Raw genomic sequence first — 9,407 nt, 5'->3', positions numbered from 1 at the left:
AAAAGCCCACCTTGACCAACGCCCTCTCCCCCACCACAGATGAACTGGGGTCCTCAGCCCTGCAGCAAAAGGCTTAGTCAGAGGATCCTATCTAGAGACTTCCCCCAGATGCCTCTTTCAAATTATCATTAGCTCTGCTGAGCCTTTCCTGGGGGGGAAACAAGGCCTCCTAATTAGGTGGGGTCTGGAGCCGTAATTGCAGCATTTACAGAAAGCAGGAAAACAGCAAGCCTTGGAAAGGGGATGGTTAACCCTTTAGAAGCCAAATGTATCACATTCCTAGTAGTTTGGGGGAGCTGGATCTCCCTATCTGGAAGCAGCCCCCCAACTCCCAGGTGCGCCAAGAACACTTCAAAAAGCCATATTCACCCATTCCTAGATTTCAACGAAAGCAACGGAGAGCCGGGTTAAAACCTGCTGCTTCCCCTGCATGCAAAGACAGGCTCCCACCGACTGAGTGGACGAGACCAAGAGTGGGTCCAGCGGTCAAGAAGGCAGTTTCTGCCCTTGTTGTAGAGGGGTAAAACGGGGCTCGTCCACCTGGGAAAGGAGCCAGTCTAGGAGAAGGAGAACTCTGACCCTAAACCTCCACTGCCTTGCGGCCGGGATATTGTTGAGAGAAGAAAAGGCTCTGGAGTAGACCCTCTGCAAAAATGGAGCGGAGTCCCTAAGGCGGTTGGGTGGCGCCTTGTACACCTCCTTCCAGCAACTCCTGCAGCCGAGCTGGTGCCAAGCATCTTGCTTTGCTTTCCTTTGGACCCTATCAATGAGCCCAAGAGGCAGGTCTTGTCGTCCGGGCAGCCCAGGACCTCCATGCACACTGCCCAGGCTTGCACCCCTGGGAGGTCACTTGGGTGCTGTTAACACAGCCGTTTGCCTTCACCTCGAGAGGCACACTCCGTTGCCTCTCGAGACTGACAGTTTCCAACAACAACAGCAACTCTGAGTAGGGCTAGCCCTGAAGACAACCCAGTGTCCTAATTCCGCCAAGAGGAGGGAGCCAAGGGGACTGAACAGGGCTAGGCTGCCTCGTTTGGGGCGGGGGCGGCATTGAGCACATAGAATTGAGGAATCGCAAGGGACCCCCAATGGCCATCTAGTCCGACCCCCTGCAATGCAGGAATCACAGCTAAAGAATCCCCAGCAGGTGACCATCGCGACCTCCATTGTTTTTCCCTTTTGTCTCTGGCATTGATCTCCTTTTACTGGCCACCATCCAGCCAGAGTGTCTTCTGTTATCTCTCCCCTCCTGCCGCGATGCTCCTGTATCCTCTCAGAAGATACGGCGTGTCTTAGCATCGCTCCCCACCTCTGCGGGGACTGAGATAACCAAAGCAGAGGCTGATGCATGAGCGATAACGGTCCGCCGTGCCGCAGAAGCGCCAACCCTTCCAAGGTCGCCTGAAGGACACTGGTTCCGTTCTCCTTTTAATTTCCTGGTTTAAAATAAATAAATTAGAAAGGGAGGTTTGAAAACCAGTGCATGGCCTTCTGAGGACCTGAGCACTGCAAAGATTACAGCAACCTGCCTCCCATTAGAACAGCAAAACAAAATATTTCTGGAAAACCCAAATCTTTCTACAAAATCTTTCTGGAAAACAAAATCTTTCTACAAAACCCAAGATAGCTTCAAAAGAGGATTAGACAAATTTGTAGAGAGGGCTGTCCCAGCCTACCAGCTGCCAAGGCAGCCATGCTTTTCATAGACTGTAGTGTTGGAATGGGACCCCAAGAGTCATCTAGTCCAACCCCCTGCAATTTTTTTGCTTACCAGCTGTTGGGAAACTAAGGAACTCCATCTCACAGGAGGCAGTGATGGCCACCGATCTTGGGTAGGAGGTTGACAGAAATAAGAGAAGAGATGAAACTGTTGGAACTTAATAAAATATTGAAACTTAATAAAATAGAATTGGGGGAAAGGAGTTTGTGAGTTTAGTTTAAGTAATCTGGGGTGCTTTAAGGCAGACCTGATATTTCCTGATATTTCTCCCCTTGCCTCCCCCCTTTAAAATAATAATCACACACAAACAATCTTGTAAAAGGTGAAAATAGCATTTGCTCACTCTATAAGAGTTTTCTGTTGCAGAATAACAGATCACAGCAGCTTTGTTCAGGCAGGCTTAAAATAGTAATTTGGTTGCAAAGACACAGAATCATAGAATTGTAGAGTTGGAAGGGAACCTTCCCGCCCCCCCCCCCCAGGTCCTCTAGTCCAGGCATCCCCAAACTGCGACCCTCCAGATGTTTTGGCCTACAACTCCCATGATCCCTAGCTAACAGGACCAGATAGGAATTATAGTCCAAAACATCTGGAGGGCCAAAGTTTGGGGATTCCTGCGGGTCTAGTCCAACCCCCTGCAATGCAGGAATCGACAGCTCAAGCATCCATGACAGATGGCCATCCAAACTCTGCTTAAAAGCCCCCAAGTAAGGAGAACCCACAACCTCCCCAGGGAGACCGTTCCCTCTTAAGTCTAGCCTAGGGTGGTTTCTGAGCAATGGAACACATTTCTGGCTTGGTGATGAGATGAGTCAGGCCGACCCCTGTCAGGACACATGGGGCGTGTCCCACAGAGTTCTCTCCAGCAAACTTGCAGCAAACATGCATTGCTGATTTGCAAATATCCCACAGGCTTCTAGTTGGTTGCTGCAAAAACAGGATGCCTGGTGAGATGGACCTCCTTGGGCCTGATCCAGCAGGCTCTCCTTACCTCCTAAAACTTAAATGCATGCTGAAATCAGCATTAGCTCCCATCTGTATTTTCCCTGTTGCTAAATTCTGGACAGGTTAATTAGAGCTGACTTGATCATCATCATCAGATGTCAGATTATTTCATCTGAAACCCTGCAGAGTGCTAAAAATCCAGATTATGAGTAACGCCATCCTGACTCACCCAGAATAAAAACAAGCGCACACTCCTTCCTTGGTGTCACACATTTAGGCGATTTTGAATATCACGCTGCCCCATGGCAAACTGTTTGCCGCCATGTGAGGCTACATAGTAAAAAGCTGGCGTTGGAAGACTGCAGGGAAATTTATATTTGGGAGTCCTTGCAAGAGAGCTGAGAAGGACAAAAGGATGGGTGGATATCTTTTGTTTGGGTTGGGCTTATTTTTTGCATCCTGAGTTCTGCTGTTCACATCCGCCTCATTTTTATTTCTGTAAGTCGCCAAGGAAATTTGTTAGCCTCTTAGCGCAAATTTCTCTTTAATGTGCACATTGTTTTGGGGTATTTCAATTTCACTTTTCTTTGCAGACTGCAACCCCCCCCCCCAAGTCTGCATTTATACACATGCCTGCCCCTACTACGGTATATGCATTTTGCTCACCTCACCTGGCTGCAGAACTGTGTTGATGCTTGATGTTTTATTATGTTTTTATATCTGTTGGAAGCTGCCCAGAGGGGCTGGGGCGACCAAGTCAGATGGGTGGGTACAAAGAATAAAATTATTATTATTATTATTATTATTATTATTATTATTATTATTATTTATTAAGTGGTGCCTGATTGAGTAAGAGAGATGGCTAGTTAGACTCTCTGCTGTAGGATCCTAAATTCTGGTGTTCTGCAGAGAATGGCTCACACATTTCGATGAGGGATGAAATTATTTCCTACATGTATCAGCTCAAAAAAAGCAGGCACTGACTTTCTAGGGAAATGCTCGCTGGGGACGGAGACTGGTATCTCAGCGAGCATATCAATTTCAAATATTCTGATTATTTCTACTTTTTGTATTTCTACTTATTTACTTGATTTTTTGGGGGGGGCAGCTCCCCCTGCCTCCCGCCATGCCCATGCGTGACACTCAACTAGACCCATTTTTAAAGCAGTGTGGACTGCAGTCGCTTCATCTGTTTCATAGTGGTTCTTCCTGGGCTGCCTCCTTCTTCCCCCTTCATTTCATTTCTCCAGCGCAGCGGCTCTTCCACGGCTGGATCCTGCCTCCCGAGCCGCCTCGGTGCCCTTTGGCTAGGGGGAGACCCTATTACGGAGTCCCCGCACGTGCGCCAGGCTATTCATAGCGCAGCTCCTCTCCACCTGCGCTTCCTCCAGACGCCCTGCGGCGCTCCCTCCCTCCCCACCCTCCCCCAGATGCAGTCAAGCATGCAGGGAGCTGTGCGGGGGCGGCCAGGCGCTGGCGGGGGCGGGGAAACCCTCTTGACACCCCCCCCCAGCCTGGGTCCGCTTTTCCCGGGGTGGGCGCACGGCGCGCTTTGCATGCAAAAACCATACCCTCTCATTTTATCTGTACATCTGCGGCTATATATACATGTATATGTGTGCAGAGGGAGGGGTTTCCCTCCCTCCCCCGAGCTAATGCAGGTTATTTTTGGAGCAGGGGATTCCCTCCTCCTCCCTATGCACCAAAGGGAGGGGAGGAAAAGGCAGGAGGCATCGCCAATGAATTATAGATTCGCTGCATCTGGGCTGTTGTTTGTTGCTGATGCTGCCTCTTTTTAGATATATATTTTATTTTATTTTATTTTATTGCAATCATCCAAGGAGGGGAGAGGGGGACGTCGTGGTCCAGGCCTGCCTCGTTGCCATGGCGACGGGGCATCTCTCTGCAGAGCCCCTGGAGCGAGGGGGGCGCAGGAGATGAAGCGTGGGCCGGGAGGAGAGGGGTGGGAAGAGAAAGAGAGAGAGAGAAAAGAGCAAAGGGAGAGGGGGGAGAGGGGGGGGAATCCGTGTTAGGGATTCGAGTCACGAGGCTCTCTGCCTACGAGGAATCCTCCGCTTAGCCGGGCTTCCCCCGAACCATTTGCTGCGGGGGCGTTTGCTGGCTGGGCTGAGCTCAGGCGTTCCCGAAACGCAGGCGAGAGGAAGAGCTAAACTGAGGAAGGGGTGGGGAGGAGAAGGAAAAGAAGGAAGGAAGGCACAAAAGAGGAGGAGAGAGGCCATCTTTCAACACCTCTTTTTTCTCCCGCCCGGGGGGGGGGGGAGTGTTCACGCCGGCGTTCCCGGGGACACCCCTGAAAAATGTTCGGCAGGAGGCTAAGCAGATGGGCAGAATTATCAGGAAAAGGGTTCTGGGTTTGTTAGAACAGGGTGGCTTTGGGGGGTGGGGTGGAGAAAAGTCGCGGCAGGCAGAGGACCGCACCCCCTAGAGCTCAAGCGCGATGGATCCCTAGGGCCATAGGGGGAGGGGGAGCTGCCCCTCACTCAAATCAAGTAAATAAAAGAACTACAAGTAGATATAATCTGAATATTTGAAACGGGAATGCTCGCTGAGATACACAATCTTCCTCTCTGGCTAGCATTTCAGTCAGTGCCTGCTTTTTTTTTTACGCTTCTGCATGTAGCATATAATTTCATCCTTTATTGAAATGTGCGAGGCATTCTGTGCAGAACATCAGAATTTAAGATGCTGCAGCCGTGGGTCTAACTTGCACCGTGGACTAGTCATTCAGTACTGTACTTTGCATAGAGTAAAGACCTGGCAAAGGTCGACGATGGCAGGGAAGCATCTCATAAAATCAAAGAATCGCAGAGTTGGAAGGGAACCCAAGGGTCATCTAGTCCAACCCCCTGCAATGAAGGAATCTCAGCTAAAGCATCCATGACCGGTTGCCTCAATGGGCTCTGCTTACTGTGTTTGCACAGGAAAGCTGCATGGGGGGGTGTTTAAGAAGGAACTGCTGACAAATGCGGAGTGCTCTTTGAGATTTTGCAAATCGTTAACCACATGAAAGGTACTCCCTGATGTTAATTTTCCATTTAACTTTCAAGTTTTCATATGACTGAATATCCGGACAGATTTTTCTGAGCACTTGGGATTTTTAAAAAAAGCAATTGAAAACAACTGTTGTTAGACATTTTATTCCGAACCTGATGACAGGTGCCCCCCCCCCACATAAATCCTGGCTACACCTATGTCCACATCCCTCTTTGGGGTAATAATCTTCAATAGCCGCCCCCATGAGTTGTCTTAAAATGCCTGTTCAGTTTTTAAAGACCAGAACCCCCACCCTTTTAATTTCTAATATGAAGGGGATGTTTTGATAATGCATAGCAGTGGTGGTCAAAAGTGGAAATGGGGGAAACTTAAATGTGAAAATAAAGTTTAGTATTTCATCATCATCAACAACAACAACAACAACAACAACAACAACAACAACATAAAGCCACTGACGTTTGTGGCAACACTTTCCCTTCCTGGAGTTTCTAGCAAGTTGGGTTTAAAGCAACAGCTAGGATAGCTCAGTTGGTTAAGCATGAGACTCTTAATCTCAGGGTCACGGGTTCGAGTCCCACGTAGGGCAAAAGATTTCCCGCATTGCAGGGGGTTGGACTTGATGATCCTTGTGTTCCCTTGCGGCTCCACGGTGCTATGATCTCATGTGTCAAAGCAAAATGAAGCAGAATTGCACAGCCAGGCCTTTCCTCCATGAGCTGGTCTTTTGTTGGGTGGCGCACCCCCCCCCCCCACACACACCCGCAAGAGCTGTGGGAGTTATAGCCCCAGATATCTGGAGGTCACCAGCTTGGGGGAAGGGGGGGGAAACTGGCCTTGAAAAATCTGCCTTTCTCTCTCCTCCTCCTATTTCCCCCCCCCCAAAAAAAAACCCCGGCAGCTGTTTCCGTTCCACTTCAGGTGTTTTCCAATGGCTTCTATGCTAAGCGAGGCAATTTTTTTGGGGGGTGGGGTGGGGTGGGGTGTGTGTGCGCGCGTGTGAAGGGACAGAACCGCAGTGCCGAAGGTTGGCTTTGTTCTCAACATCCAAGACGAATTGCAGAAGGAAAGGAAAGAGGGAAGGTTTGGTTTGGAGGAAGGCTGGGGGGGGGGGGCGGCACTCGTTGATCCATGCCTCACGCAGCCAGACCTGCCAACAGCTTCTCCAGACAGCCTCTTCTGCGGAATGCAACATTTCCAGCGAACGAGAAGCGTGCAAAGCGCAAGATAGAGATACCGTACCTTAGGTGTGATTTTGCATCTTTGCTCTTCTCCCCCGCTTCCACAGTGTTTTTTTTTTCTAGGTTTCTTTCCTTGCCTTTCCCATCTCTAGTGACACTTATTCCCATCATAGGGTTGTGGATGCGTCTTCGGCTCCATAGGAGCCAACTCACTAGCCGCCGAGGTCCCTTCAGCTCCCCCAATGAAGTATTTGAGGGTGCCGGGCGACCCCAAAGTTGATGAGCGTTGCCATTCCAATGATGTACATGTGATCCTGTGATCGATTGTGCAGGGTGAGGCTTACCTGCCCTCATCTATATTTTATTCAAGTTGGCGGCCCTGTTTCGGCTCCAGTCGCGTTTTAGCGTGGTTCTACCCCAATACGCAAGAGACGATAATTCATGCACCTGTCCTTTGAAATTCACGCTTCTCCGGATCTTGTGATGCAGTTTCCTCAACCAAAAAAGAAGGAAGGAAGGATATTCTTAGGTTTATTATTTTTGGACTTGGGCATGAATTTGTGCAGATCCCCTTCTTCAACTGCCTGTCCCCCGCCCCCCCACCCCCAAAAGAACCCTGGTTAGATTGCAAGCACCTAAGATTTGCCTTTTCTCTCCCCCCCCCAGTTCCAGGAACTAGAGGGTGGCGATGTCATTCTTTTATTCCCAGGGACTTCCGTCTGTTGACAAGGTTGCCCTTTTTTTGAATCTGGAACATTTTATCCCCGTCGAGCAGAACGGATGTTCCTTCTTTCAACAGACACGCACACACATACACAAACATGTCTCGTCGCCTTGCCATCAAACGCCCTGTGATATGTTTCCCGACCTTTGGAGACCTTGGCACTGCGGGGCATCGGAAAAGGACTGGTGCCACGTTGGCACGGCGCGCCGTGGCGAGGGTGGCTCCTGTTTTTCTCTCCAAAGCGGTCAGTGGCTTGCAAGGGGAGGGAGAAGGGGGGCATCAAAGGGCGTCCCCCAAAAAGCCATTCACCAGGGCTTAAATTTGAGAAACCGTCCTTTGTCGAAAGGCGCTTGCAAGTGGCTGTAATGTGATCGGCTTTGTGAGCGCGTCCTGGCACAGCCGCCCGTCGGCCTCGAACCAACCCACCGTGCCAGGCCACAGGGAGAAAATTAAGAGTATAAGGAACAATGCCAGGTTACCAGATAGGCACAGGAGGCAACGGCCTATTGGCCCCATGCCTTTTCGGGGCCCTGCGAAAACGCATCAAAATAATAATGTGTCATCAAATGTACTTATTAAAATTATTGGTTGGTAAAATAAAAAAAAACGCATTAGGAGATAATTTGCGAGGTCCCCCCCCTCCCCAGACCTCGACTGCCCAGGGGCCTCCACAGGGTTTAATCCAGCACTGATAGGAAGAGAATGTTCTTCCAAAAAAGAAGTCCCTCCAAAAGATGGTTGTTTATGTATGTTACAACTGCAGCTAGGATTCTCTACGCGCAACGATATGGAAAGAAGCAGAAACGCCCACTGAAGAAGAATGGATAAGCAAGGTGATGGGTTTTGCAGAACTGACACAGTTAACAACAGCTAACATAAGAGAACCTAATGACCAAGGCTTTGTGGAAGAATGGAAACCCTTTCCGGAAAATTCAAAGAAGTGTTATTATACCATGAACCCGCAAGCAGGATTCGAACCATGAGCAACATAAAGGGAGTAAAGATTACAGCAGCTTTGTTAAGGTTTAAGAGATAGAAGACTGGGTGCAGCAGGGGGAGGGAAACAGAAATCTTGGCGTGTGTGTGTGTGTGTGCTCGCAAATCATCTCCCAAAACATTTTTTATTTTACAAACCAACAATTTTAATAAACTCTGCCTATTTGATGGTAGTAGTAGTAGTAATTTTAGAATTTGTACCCCTCCCAAGTGTTGCCCCAGCCACTCTGGGCTGCTTCCAACATGTATAAAAACATAACAAAACATTACACATTAAAAAGGAGTCCCTAGACGGGGCTGCTTTCAGATGTCTTCTAAAGGTTGTATAGTTACTCATCTCTTTGACATCCGACACGGGAGGGCATTGCACAGGGTCTGCCCCCCTCAAATATTTTATTGGGGGCAGACAGCAAACAAAGAGACCTCAAACATGTTGCAAAGAGTTGCTATCGCTTTGGTTTTTTGGGGGGTTGGCGAGCGAAGGCGCCCGCGGTGTCCTTCCTTCCCCGAAATTAAAACATAAAATCCACCCAGCTTCGGGTGTCTCCGTTTGGGAAGGTGACTGGAGTGTGTTTGGGGGGAGGGGGGGAGACAGCCGCACCAGCAGCTCCGCCTGGTTCTCCCCCCCCCCCCCGCGCCTCTCCCCGTCTTCCAGGAGCGGATTCCCTTCCTCTTCCATCATCTAGGGATCCCCCTCTCTGCCAGGGAGCCGCGCTGCTCCAATTAAGAGAGAGAGGCGGGCTGGCAGCTTTTGTCCTTCGCTGGCGAAGGGAGCGCCAGGCAGGGCGGTGTCAGGCGGACACCCCCCACCCCAGTCCACCCTCCCAGG

The sequence above is a fragment of the Zootoca vivipara genome, chromosome 6 (genome assembly GCF_965207765.1).
Source record: "Zootoca vivipara chromosome 6, rZooViv2.hap1.1, whole genome shotgun sequence".
Lineage (NCBI taxonomy): Eukaryota > Metazoa > Chordata > Lepidosauria > Squamata > Lacertidae > Zootoca > Zootoca vivipara.
The sequence above is the reverse complement of the archived record's forward strand: the minus strand, read 5'-3'. Positions refer to the sequence as shown.